This window comes from Spermophilus citellus, assembly GCF_964194105.1.
Source record: "Spermophilus citellus genome assembly, chromosome: 8".
Lineage (NCBI taxonomy): Eukaryota > Metazoa > Chordata > Mammalia > Rodentia > Sciuridae > Spermophilus > Spermophilus citellus.
Window position 1 is genome coordinate 53571056 of NC_138189.1, and position 13900 is coordinate 53584955.

A 13900-nucleotide genomic window follows, 5' to 3' on the forward strand; every position below is an offset into this window, starting at 1 on the left:
CAGGTACTCTGGTATGATATAATGAGTTATCTATCACATAGGGTTACATTTCAAGTCTGTGATTTTTTATAGATGATATTGCTTAGAATAAAGTCACATTTATTTGAGTAAGCATAAAATAAATTTAAAGAAAAATATTAAGGCAATAATAGTTTCAGTGACAACTATGTGGTAAAAAAAATATGTGGTTAAAAAAAAGGTGTAAGCAAATTGATTGATATTTTGGAGACCCAATGGAAACAGGGTAATGTGACAAAGTTCTGTCCCATGCCAGTGGCAGGGCCAACAGTCTGAAAGAAAAATATGAACAATTATGGAATTGAGGCAGGCTAGCATAATGCCAATATGGGTTGTCCATATGAGGTCTAAACCATAGGGAAAGTGGATAGGAATATGGTTCTGAGAATTCGAGGTGCTGGTTTTTGCTCTGTCAAAATTATACATGAAGAAGAAGGAATTACTTTTCTTGGATTAATGCCTGGTAGTAGTAAAGAGGAAAGCAGGCCCCAATAAATAATTGAAGGAATCAGTTGAGTTACTCCTTTAGGCAACAATAAATTAGAAGGGGTGAAAATGTCCTTGATGTCCTTGGATTTGGGTAAAGGGGAATTCATAGGTTTTCTTTCTATACCACAACCATCAACTAGAGCTCTGCTAAGTAGTCAGGTAGCACTAATTCTGAGTTCAGCTGGGTTTCTGAAAAGATCTAGAGTCACACTGGTCTTTAACTTTTTGGTTGGCAGCAAAACAAAAGCATTACAATCTGCAAACATCTGAAAAGTCTTAAGAAGAATGGGAATGAAGCTGGGCACAGGCAAAAGCTGATGGAAATACATATCTCCTTTATTAATAGAAGCCATGGCAATCATGAACTCATTCAGTTAATCTTTAGTGAGTTTCTTTTGCATGCCAATTAATCATCTGCTACAGATTCAAAATAATAAAGATACATTCTCTTATATTTAATGATGTATAATCTAGGCATATGAAATAACTACTATAATGAAAGTCCTATATGTTATTGTGGAATTATGCCCAAAATACTATCAAGATGAATGGATACAAATGGTTTTTGCCTTAGAGAAGTTGTCAGGTGAACTGGGCTTTGAAGGCTGATGAGGAGGAATTAACTGCAAGGCCAACATGTACCTCAGGAAGAGAGAACAGCATAAGCAAAGACAAGGGGACATGAGAACCTAGGACAAATTCAAGAAAATGGAATATGCAGATGAGATGGTAGGAAGACTTAACTAATACACTTATTTATTAACTGGCTCAACAGGTATTCATCAAGAGTTATTATACACAAAACATAGAAGATGGAGAATAATCTTCAGTAGCTCTTCTCTTAGAGGAATAAATAGTCTTATAAAGGAGGAGTACAGTGTACACAAACTGCTACCAGAATTGCAGAAAATTTCTAAGAGACTTCCAGAGAAGAACCAGTACTTCCTTTTTAGAGGAAGTATATAAAAGCCATTATAGTTTCCATATGAGGTGTCTTACAAAAGCTCACGCAGAGACAACACAAGAAAGTCTAGGGGTGAAATGATTGGCTTGTGAGAGCCTTAACTAATTGGCGCATTAATCCACTTAAATGGATTAACTGGGTGATCACTATAGGCAGATAGTGTGGCTGGAGGAGATAGGTCACTAGGGGCATGACTTTGGGGTCTAGATTTTGTTCTTGGTGAGCTGACCTTAGTCTTTCTCTGCTTCCTGGTGGCCATGTCCTGTGCAGCTTTCCTCTGCCACATTCTTTTGCCATAATGTTCTGCCTCACCTCAGGCCCAAAGGAATGGAGTGGACATCTGTGGACCTGAAACTGTGACCTCCAAATAAACTTTTCCTCCTCTAAAATTAATCTTGTCACCTTTTGGTTACAGCAGTAATAAAGCTGACTAAAACAATGACTAAAAAAATAAATATTTTTTAAAAAGTTTAAAAACACTGTCCCCACCCTCTTAATGTGTTTGTCTCTGAGTCAGATATAGAAAACAATTCATAAAGAGGGATCTTGTTTTGCAACAACATTTATATCTTCCAAAGGATATGATTAGCTATTGAATTATTATGCTTCTAACACCAGAAACATCACTGTGACTAAACTACAGTCTCAGGTGTCACAAGTGAGAAAATGTTTCAGTTTATTTCCTTAACCATGCAGAGACACTCCAAAATATTTATTCCTATTTTTTTTAAATGAAATATTTTTCTCCCTATTTTTTTAATAAGAACCTGTTTAACTTAAACAGTGGCTAATATCTTTTTTGTTATATATATTTATAAATATATATACAAATTTAAATAATATAAATATAAATATATAAATATATTCATGAATATATTTATATATTTATATTTATATATATTTATAAATATATATACAAATATAAATAATATAAATATAAATATATAAATATATTCATGAATATATTTATATATTTATATTTATATATATAACAAAAAAGATATTAGCCACTGTTTAAGTTAAACAGGTTCTTATTAAAAAAATAAGGAGAAAATATTTTATTTAAAAAATAGGAATAAATATTTTGGAGTATATATATATATTTATATATGATAACAGAATAAATATATATTTATATTTATATATATTTATATATATAAATATAAATATATATTTATATTTATATATGTTTATATATATAAATATATATTTATATTTATATATGATAACAGAATGTATTACAATTCTTATTGCACATATAGAGCACAAATTTTCATATCTCTGGTTGTATACATAATATGTTTACACCAATTCGTGTCTTTATACCTGTACTTTGGATAATAATGGTCATCACATTCCACTATCATTAATAACTCCATGCCCCCTCCCTTCCCCTCTAACCCCTATGCCCTATCTGGAGTGCGTCTATTTCTCCCATGCTCCCTCTCTCTGTCCCACTATGAATCAGCCTCCTTATATCAAAGTAAGCATATGGCATTTGTTTTTTGGGAGATTGGCTAACTTCACTAAAAATTATCTTCTCTAACTCCATCTATTTACCTGCAAATGCCGTCATTTTATTCTCTTTTATTGCTGAGTATATTCCATTGTGTATATATGAACAGTGGCTAATTTCAGTGGCTGTTCTAGACAGGTGGAAGCATATGCCTCTTAGGAACTTGATAAATATTTGTCTACTGAATAAAGAATGTACAGTAAAGTAGAAGACAGTCATAAGCTATTTGTAACACAAAATCATAGAGTTTTACTGGAGATAAATTTCTTTATCCATGGCAGGAGGAAGATGAAAGTAAGCATTTATCTGGAATCAAGTTACAATTATAATTTTATTTATAAAAATCATTCTCTTTTCTTTCCTTCCTGGCTTTTGCCTTCCTCTAATCCTTTCATTTCCAAGCATTTAGCTTTGGTCAGACTATGCCAGTGAGAAGACTAAGTGGGTTCATTGTAGCAGAGGAAATTCTAGCCTTAGCATAACATCTGATACACAAAAAAGGAGAAGCCATAAGTGACCTCATCCTTACACAGTGTATTCATACCACCATGAAGGTAAGCATGATAAAAACTATCCATTGACAAAGAGTCAAAGCATTTTTGAAAAGCATTCTCCTTTTAATTCCATCCCTACCTTCATTTAAATTCCAAGTGATTCACTGTCTAAACTGTCTCAGGGTCGTTTTTATAGAAACAAACTTCAGCAGAATAAAAAGCACTCTTCTCGCTTTTTCAATACGTCACTTTCTTTCAATGTTACCATACTTTACTAAGGTACATCTTCAGGTTCTGTTCCCTTAGATAAATCTTACACCTGTTCTAGCTCCTGGAGATTTTCAAATGCTATTTAACAAAAATGCTGTCACCTAGTGATTTAGAGATGAAGAATAAAGGCATACAGTGAGACTTTCATAAAATTGGTCATGTGGTCACAAACACTAAAAGTCATGGAAAGAGTAAATGAGACTTGTTTTAAATGAGACTTGTGTTTTCTTTTTCTTTTCATGTTCTGGCAAGCTGTGTACCTTGTTTTCATAGCTCCAGAGTGTGCAAATAAGAAAGACATAATATTTCATAGCTGAAAAGTTGGAAGGAAACAGGGTTAAGAAAAGCTGGGGAATGAGCAACCAGGTGGCAGAAATTAAAATATTATTAAAATAACTGATGTTTTAGTAGATAAGAGTTCAAAAGGGAATAATCAAGGTCAGAGAGTAGTGCTACCCAAATCCTCTGTGCATTAATACAAATTTATTGGAATCATCTTAGGAAAATAGTGTAAGGAAATTTCAGAGAATTGAGATATTTAAAACCCAATAAGGACCAAAAAGTTCATACATACTATTGACAGAAGCTATTGAAGACATCATGACTGTTAAATTCCTCTCTAGCATTTCTGTCAATATTGCTTATTTTTGTTTTATTTTGTTTAATTGCTTTTCTATTAATATTTTCTATTAAGCTTCATTCATCCTTAAAACCCTTTTGTCCTACTGCCATTATACAATGAAATTCAATCTCTACAAGAAAGCAGGGCTTGTTTTGAAAATTCAAACAGTTGGGAAATAGTTTTTATTTAAAAATTAATTTGAAGCTTGAAAAGAAAATCAACCAAAGTCTTCCTTGAGTGAGAAAAAACTTTTGAAAGAAATATTTGAAACTGCTGGAATATTCACACAAATGCCAAGAAAGGAAGGATCCTGACAGATCATGGATTTGACAACTCCAGAATAATAGCTGTGGAGAGCTTTAACATTCAGTGAAAACTTGAGTCTCTAGAGGGTTTCCATCTCTTTCTTCTTGTCTTTCTTCCCTCTATTCTTTTCCCCATTTTCTTCTTTTATTTCTTTAACAACTTTATTGAGATATAATTCACATATTTCTTTTGTTTGGGGTTCTGACAAACTATGCATCTTGTTTCTTAACTATAGGGCTTAACAATTTAAAGTGTACATTTCAATGGCGTTCAGTATATTCACATGTCTGTGCAACCATTATCACAGTCTTTTTTTTATTTCTTAGTTTATTATTATATTTATTGTTTGAGAGACAAGATCCATGTTGTGCAGGCTGACCTGGAACTTACAATGTCCTGCCTCAGCCTCCTTAGTAGCTAGGACTATAGATACATGCTATCGTGTCAGGCTTCATAATCTAGTTTTTAGTATTTCATCTTCCTCCAACAGAAATTCCATAGTTATTAATAGTCATTACCCATTTACCTTAACAGTAGGCAGTCACCATCCCACTTTCTATCTCAATTATGGACACTTTATATTAAAAGGATCATATAAAACATGTTGTCTTTTGTATCTAATTTCTTTCATTTAACATAAAGTTTTCAAAATTCATTCATGTTGTAGAATGTATCAGGATTTAATTTCTTTTTATTACCAAATAATACTCCATTTTATGAATATCCCAGATTTTATTTATCCATTCATCACCAGATAGATATTTAGGTTGTTTCTGCTTTTTGGCTACTATGAATAATGTTACTATTAATGTTTATGCTAAAGTTTTGTACAGAATACATGTTTTCTTACTTTAGATTATAAATCTAAGTGGAATTTCTGGGCTACAGGATAGTTCAGTTTAACTTGTAGTGGAATTGCTAGGCTTTTTCAAAGAGCCTGTATCATTTTACAATTCCATCAACAATGAATAATGTAATAAATACTCCACATCCTTGCCAATCTTTTCTTTCCTTTTGCTGTTCCACAGAGGTTTTTGTCTCTCTTTTCTTCGAACTTGTTTTTATTTTATATATATATATATTATACTTTGTCTTTTTAGTTGTTATTGAACACAATACCTTTATTTTATTTTTATGTGGTACTAAGGATCGAACCCAGTGCCCCACAAGTGCTAGGTGAGCACTCTACCTACCACTGAGCTACAACCTCAGCCCTTATGTTATTCTTTCTACCTTAGTCTGTTCATTTCTTCTCAGATCACATTTCTTAGCCCTTTTCCATGCTTCCTTTATATTCCCTTTTAGTCACAGTTTTTAAAACAAAAACAGGCCTTAGTAAAATTATTCACAAGTTTACAGATTACCTGCTCTCTGAACTTTGAAATCATATAGTATCTCCCTCTCCAGGTCTCCTTCACCTTATCAATCCATATCTGACTTGTTTTCTCTGCATTTCCCTAATCCATCCTACCTCAGGCATTCAATATGTTTGCCTGTACAATTACAGGAGACATTAACTGGTCTCTATTTCCAGATATGTTGTCACTAATTGAATTATCTTTCAAACACAAATTCTGATGATGTGATTTTCTTTATTCAAAAACCCTATGTTCTCATGTAGGCTGTAAATTCTTTTACCTAAAAGTACAATAAATAATTATAGATATCTCATTATGTACTAAAAACTGTGATCACTGCCAGGAAAACTGTCACGAAGAGCACAGACAAGATGCCTGCTGTCATGGAGCTCATGGTTATTAGAGGAGACCAAAATGAACAAATAAAAATCATCAGTTTTGACAGGTGAAAGTAAAATTCACCAATGCGTGACTGAAACCAGAGGCTGGGGGCTGGGAGTATGGGGTGCTAGACTAGGTAGCAGGAGTCATCCGTGAAGAAATGTCATTTGAGCTGAGAGGTGAATTGGAAGGAAACAGGCTTAAGAAAAGCTGAGGAATGAGCAACCAGGTAGCAGAAAGTTCTGAGAGCAGGACAAGAGTGAGCTTGTTGAATTTCTTCAGTAAATGAAGCCAATGTGGCTGGACTGCAGTGAGTTCCAGGAAGGGTGGGGAAAGTTGGCCACAAAGGATCAGATCACAGGGGCTCTGAGAGGTAAAGGCAAGGTGATACTAATTCTAAAAAATCCACTGGGTAGCTTTAAATGAGTGAGAGAGGTGATGTAATTTACATGTTTAAAAGGAAGTTCTTTCATTTGCTGAATTGAACTGACTTTAGTGCTCTTAATTCACAGTGCTTCCCTTCACCTGTGCTATTGTGTTCCTTACATTCACCCAACCTAGTGCTTTGCTCACAACACCTACTCCATCTGAAATACCCACTCTCTTCTTTCCCCAGCTGCCTGTATTAGCATTTCTGGAAATCTTTCAATGTGCTGTTCTAATGTCTTCTCCTTATTTTAAGAGCCATTTCCTTTCATGGATCCTGCACAGTTAACTCTCTTGAAGTTTTCTGTTATTTTTTGTTGCTCCTCATATTATCACATTGGTCATGTCCTGTCTTCTGTTCTGTATACTTGTGTCACTGAGCTTCCCCTTCTGTCTATTTTAAGCTGCTCAGTCCCATAGTTAGGCTCTATGTCTGTCATTATCAATAGCTTCAATTTTTCCATAATATAAACCTTTACTGAGGTTCCAGCTTACTGCCCTATACCTTGTTTTTAGTCCTAGTGGGCCTTTAACTCACTGATCCTACCACCTTTGCGCTCTCTCTCTCTCTCTCTCTCTCTCTCTCTCTCTCTCTCTCTCTCTCTCTCTCATTACTCTCAAGTCAGTATCACTCTTCTTTCCTAGCTTAAATCCCACGGGCTCTCATTATACTCATTCTCTGGCATACAACCTCAGACCCACAACTCTCTCTCATTTTGTCATAATCATCTAACAAAATCTAAACACGAGTTAAATACAACTTTCTACCTGGCCTTTGCACAAATGTGGTTGGGAAAGAATATGCAAGTATTCTGATAAGTCTTATTTTAAATTCAGGACAACTAACCTCAAATTTTTCCTCAGTACTTCCTGGCCATCATACTAATTTAGCTTTTCTTTCTCTTAATTTAAGTAATAGACATTATTTATACCTTCTCTTCTCAAATCTCCAATACCTTCTCCTTCATCCTCACCCTCAGCTGATGAATTTGCTTACTTTGCACTGAGAAAATAGAGGTAATCAGAGCAGAGCATGTACAACTCCCACTACCACATCTGGTTTTTGTGTACCTCATTTTTGTGCCTATGTTCTCTGTCTCTCTTCTTGTCTCTACAGTACTGTTGAACACAGTTCTTGGTCTATGTGGACCTAAATTCTGGTTAGTTCATTGAACTGACTGATATTGTTCTGTTTTCTGTAGTTGATACAATGTGAGAAGAGTATGAGATAGGAAGTGACAAGATTGAGTTCCAGTCTTATCCTCCTGCACTTGCTCTGAATCACTTTGAAAAGGGAAGTCAAGAATTAAGACAATTATCTAGATTATTAAGATGAAAAGCTGGAACATTCTCTTAATTGCCAGATAGTTTTCTTGATATTCCACTGATCTGCATATTGTTGTCTCTTTGGGATCTATCTCATATTAGGATTGTTATTAGGTTGATGTTATCTTTTGAGCAAGAACAAGACTGATAGTTGCCTATTTACTCCTTTGCATTTTCCTGCTGAGCTTTGTTAAGATATTGACAAAGTTGTATACATTTAAGGTATATAGTATGACGTTTGATATATGTATACATTGTGAAATTACTACCACAAACAAGCTAATTAACATTTCTAGTGCTCCACAGAGTTGCCATTTTTATGTGTGTATGGTGAGAACAATTATACCTACTCTGCAGAAAATTTTAATCATATAATACAGTATAAGTCCTATATTATATATTAGGTTTACTGAACATTGAGCACTTTAATGTGCCAGATGTTTGAAGACAATGAGCTAATACACTATTCTAATTATCAATGGGTTCTGGGGAAAATAAGTAATTTTTAAATGATATTCAGATTTTTGATCCAATTTGGCAACTCTCACATACATGTTGAAGAGAAAGTAAGCAAGATTTCTTCAGTGTTACTTTTTTTCTTAAAGGTGGTTGAAGCAGCCTTACTAGCTCTCCAAGAGGTTGTGTATGTGATAGGAAGAACCTGGGTTATTTTCAGACAAGATTCCTTAGTACTCGCAAGAGGTGTGACCTAGCCTCACATATCAGTGCCTGAGGTTATTCTGTAAAAATGGAGATAATCTCTTTCTTTAAGGCTGTTGTGAGAAAGAAGATATGGGAAGTGTCCCCTCAATGTTAGCAATCATCAGACTTGATTAAAGAAGTATCTGTGAATGATTGAACCGAGGAATAGAATTGGATGGTTTGAAAAGGTTAACAGTTGATAGCTGCTCTGATCAAGATGGTTAAGCCATATAAAAAAAGTCTTTCTCATTTTGGAGTTTCCTATTAACATTGTAATCAAGGGATCTCTGTCTAGATAATTCTTTTATCCCCACTTTCCTCTTACTCACCCTTGCATTTTAGTGGCAAGATACCAGCCAGAGGGTGACTGTTACCTCAGCTAAACATAAACGTCATTTGCATACATCTGATAAGCTATCCTAATTGGTGGGAACTCTTTCTGCCTGATGCATTTGCATAGTGTAATCAGGACCTCTTAAGAGAGGTTTTCCAGTGTCTTAAGGCCCCAGAAAAGGAAGGGAGTGGTCTTTTACTCAAGGTTGCCCCACCTTATTTCAAACAGGTTTGAGAGAACACCAGGTGAGGTATAGAGGTGAAGCATAGGTTGTACTACTAATAATAACAATGATAATTAGTAGCTTTCATTCATGAAGCACTTCACAGTTTATAAAGTACTTAACATGCTCCACAACTCTTGATTTACCCAACAACTATGTGAAATTCATATGGTAAATATTGTTATGCCCATTTTTCAATTGAGGCTATTGAGGCTAAAGAAATTTTCCCAAGAAAGTAAGAGCAATAACTAATAGATCCCACCTAAATTCCATATCTTCTGTTTATTAATACTTTCCTTTGTACTTTCTAATGCAAAATTACCACTCCAAAGGGACACATTAGAAAAACAGAAGCTTGCAAACTGGGAATAAGTTTTGCTGAGCAGAATTATACTAAGACATAATTTTATTATTTTCAGTAGATTTGAAAGAATTCCAGACTCATGAAAGTGATGCATGGTCAAAAGTAAGAGCACTAGTATTGTGTGTGGTTGCCACAGCAATCAAGGATATATGCTGGGGCTGCCCAGCAGACCTTGAGAGAGAGGCAGGCCTTGGTCACATGGTATATGTCTTAAGAGAGTGAGGACACTGTCTAGACAGTGACCTTCAGGTCACCCCCAAAAGGAGGATGCTAGGAAATATTTATTCCTTTTGAAGAAGCTAAAACCTTTTAGAGAAGAAAATTAGTTCACTTGCAAACAGAACACAAGAAGCTGTTGGGTTTGTTTTCAAAATTCTGAATAGGAATCCGAATGAAAAAATTTGGATTCAGGAAAAAATTTAAAAAATGACTTGGGACAGTGGGTATCAACAACTTTTAGAAGTTTTCCTGTGGATGGGAAGAGGGAGACAAGTCATCTATGAATGTGAGGTTGATAGAGAAATTTATTTTCTTCTGGTTTGGAGAGTTTAAAATATACTTTAAATGACAAAAACTAACCAGCAGATATTCTGAAGTTAAGAGGGGCATTGGGTGCAGAGCATTTTTAATGTTCATGAATTATAAACTATTAGTTTCACTGATATGAAATTTATCTTCTATGTAGTTTAAAAGTGGTCATATATAAACTGGGTGCAGTGACACAGACCTGTAATTCCAGCAACTTGGGAGGCTGAGACAGGAGGATTATACATTCAAGGCCAGCCTGGCAACTTAGCAAGACCTTGTCTCAAAAAAAAAAAAAAAAAAATTACAATAAAAAAGGCTGGGGATGTAGCTTAGTGGTTAAGCACCTGTGGGCTCAATTCTCTCTATCAAGAAAAAAAAAGTAGTCATATATTGACATTTTCATCTGACCCAATCTAATAAAATGGGGAAACTTGTACAACTGTAAGGTCCTCTTGAAAATATGAGTAAAAATGTGAGCAGATAGGTTTGTTGGTTTGATGTGAGGAAGTTGAAGGCATTTTTATCTAGTTGATCAACAACTTTATTTCTTTGAAGTAGTAGAAGATGAGACAGCAGGTGATGGGAACTGGAAATTTTAGGAAGATAGAGAAGTTGGAATAGCGTGAATGATGAAAAAGAAATTGGCATGAGAACTTATTGGAGTTCATGATACCAATAAAGAATTTGTTTAAATAAGGAAACTAAGAATCACAAGAGAAACAAAGATGTGTGTGGATATGTGTACAAATGTGTGTGTGTATGTGTGTATGTGTGTGTGTGTGTGTATTGAGGGTGGCAGCTGATACATATAAGGAATTTAAAAATTAGAAGAATAAGTGAGCTTTTAAAAACTCTGGACCATTAGAAGCAAGACTGTAAGAAGGAAGTTTGGAACTGTGATAGAGATCCAAAGTTATGATTCAGATAGAATCATTTCCAGTCATGACAACTACAGGGTGGGGATATGAGAGTAGTGTTTGAATAGATTATACAGATGAGAACATCAAGGAAATAAATGACTAGGTTGTTGTGTACCTACCACAGGCACTGATGCTACCTAGGGCAAATGTAGGAATTGGAGTGGAAAAGGAGTTTGGGAAGGAAGTGCAAAAGTCTTCAATAAATAGGGGGCATAACCAGGGGGCTATCAGGTTAACATTGAGCAAGGACAGTAAAATTATATGAACCTCAAAATAGATGATTTTACAAGGCTGTAGAGAGTAATGGTCAATGACAAGGATAGCAAAGATCACATACTCAACCAAGAAGTTATCTTGAATTCTTGGGAGAATGAAAAACACTTATGTGAGAAGGCCATAAAGAATTATATCCTGATCCAGGCACAGTGGTGTACACCACTATTCCCAGCAGCTTGGGAATCGAGAGGCATGAGGATGGAGAGTTCAAAGCCAGCTTCAGAAACAGGGAGGCACTAAACAACTCAGTGAGACCTGTCTCTAAATAAAATACAAAATAGGGATGGGGATGTGGCTCAGTGATTGAGTGCCCCTGAGTTCAATCCCTGGTATCAAAAAAAAAAAAAAATTATGTCCTGAGGAAAGAACTATATTTCAGTTGTTCAGGGGATTATTATAGGGAGTAGTCAATGAAACAAAGAAATTTATCATGTAGAGTAGTTTGTTAATCATGGAATGGCATTTCAGGAATTGTGAAAGTGTTTATGCAGAAAAGAATTTGTCTTTAGGAGCCAATTTTGACTAGGCAAACATTATCCAGGGGGATATTTATTACTAAGATAATAATGATTATAATATATGAATAAGTGTAATACTGGCTTCATTTCTATTGAAAAAATTTAAAAAATGAATACATTAAAGTATTTTCATGACACTTTCCTGTAAAAATACCTAATCATAAATTAAAACAGATATGTTTGTGTCTTATTTAAAAATATATGTGAATATACATATGTACATTCATATATATATATATATATATATATATATATATATTTATATGTTCTGATATAGTTACAGTTGCATTTTTAAACTTGAAATTATGCTTCTTCAGCAATATTAATTACTCTTGTTTGGTTTGGGTCCATCTTCTCATTTTTCATCTAGTGCTACACTGACACTACTGAACTCCTATGACCCAAGGCCCTGTCATAAAAGATAAGGGGAGTTTCTCACTTACATGGCAAATTTGGTCTCTAGATTTAAATGACTAGATCCTGTATTTATACCTTTTTCACTTGGCAAAATCTTTTTATGCCTGTTGTTAAATCAACAGTCTTGATTTTTAATAATCTATATGGAAAATAAATTAAAATTCACTCTTGGGTATTACTATATGAAAGGAGACTCTAATATTTCTATATGAGGAAAAGAGAAATGTAAAATTACTCCAACCTTTATTGTAGAAATGAAATCATCTTAAGAGTCTATATTATAGTTACTCATTTTTAGGAAAGCAAATAAGAATTAGATGCTATCAATGTATTTATGCTTATTAACATCATTACAAATACAAAATGGTTTTCTAGAAAATGAATAAAATATTTCTACATAAAATGTAGCCTATAAAATTGGTATAAAATCTATTTGTGTGAAATGGATGAGACCCAAACAACCAGGAGATGCACTGTTCAATGGAAATTAGTCTAAATAAATTTGAAGAACAACTAAGTAATTCCCTAAAATGTGTGCCAAGCATTGTACTCAATACTGGCATGTACAACAAAAAATAAGATAATATTTTCTTCACATTACTCTCATGTGACAAAAACTAATAAAGATCTGTTTGTGTGTTCCAAATGGAGAAAACCCTCTGAAGCACTGATTATTAATGGGAAGAGGAGAAATGGCTTTTCAACACCTCTGCACCCATCCTTACAACTTCACCCTTCACTTCCCTCTGAACCACAAAAAGGAAAACAAACCTGACACTGCAAAAATATATTATGTGGGCATACTAATTATATAACTAGAAAGTAAGACTGTGGAATTTTCAAGAATCTTGGCCCTGGAGAGGACAGTTTTGAAAATTTTGAAATAGAAGGTAACAGAAATATACAAGCCTAAATGATTGCGAGGCCTATTAACTAGATATAGGTCTTCTGCTTTCCCAGAATTTTATTTCACTCCATTTCCCCAGTTTCCTTCCTTTTATGTCACTAACACTTGCCTGTTTACCTTTCTTATGGATTTATTTTAGCTTTATCTAGTTGTAATACAAAAATAATATTTAGAAAAGTCCTAATAGAAACATAATTATTGCATGTCCCTCAGGACAAGAATGTTTCCTGGAACATAATAGTACTTGAGTCAATGCACAACTGTGAAAGAGAAAATGGATTAATTAAATTATTTTTATTGGTATGGCATCATCATTTTCCCCCCTATGGATTAGAGATCCTTTTAAGTAAAAATAGAAAGATGTTTTGCCTTTTAATGAAATAAACCTTAATTTGTGGTGGAAAAGGAAGAGCAGGTAGAAAGGAAAACATTTTGTATTATCTATTTATTTTATTTTTTTATTGGTGCATTATAATTATACATAAAAGTAAGATGCATTGTGGTATATTCATGCATGCATGTAAGATACTTTGGTCAATTT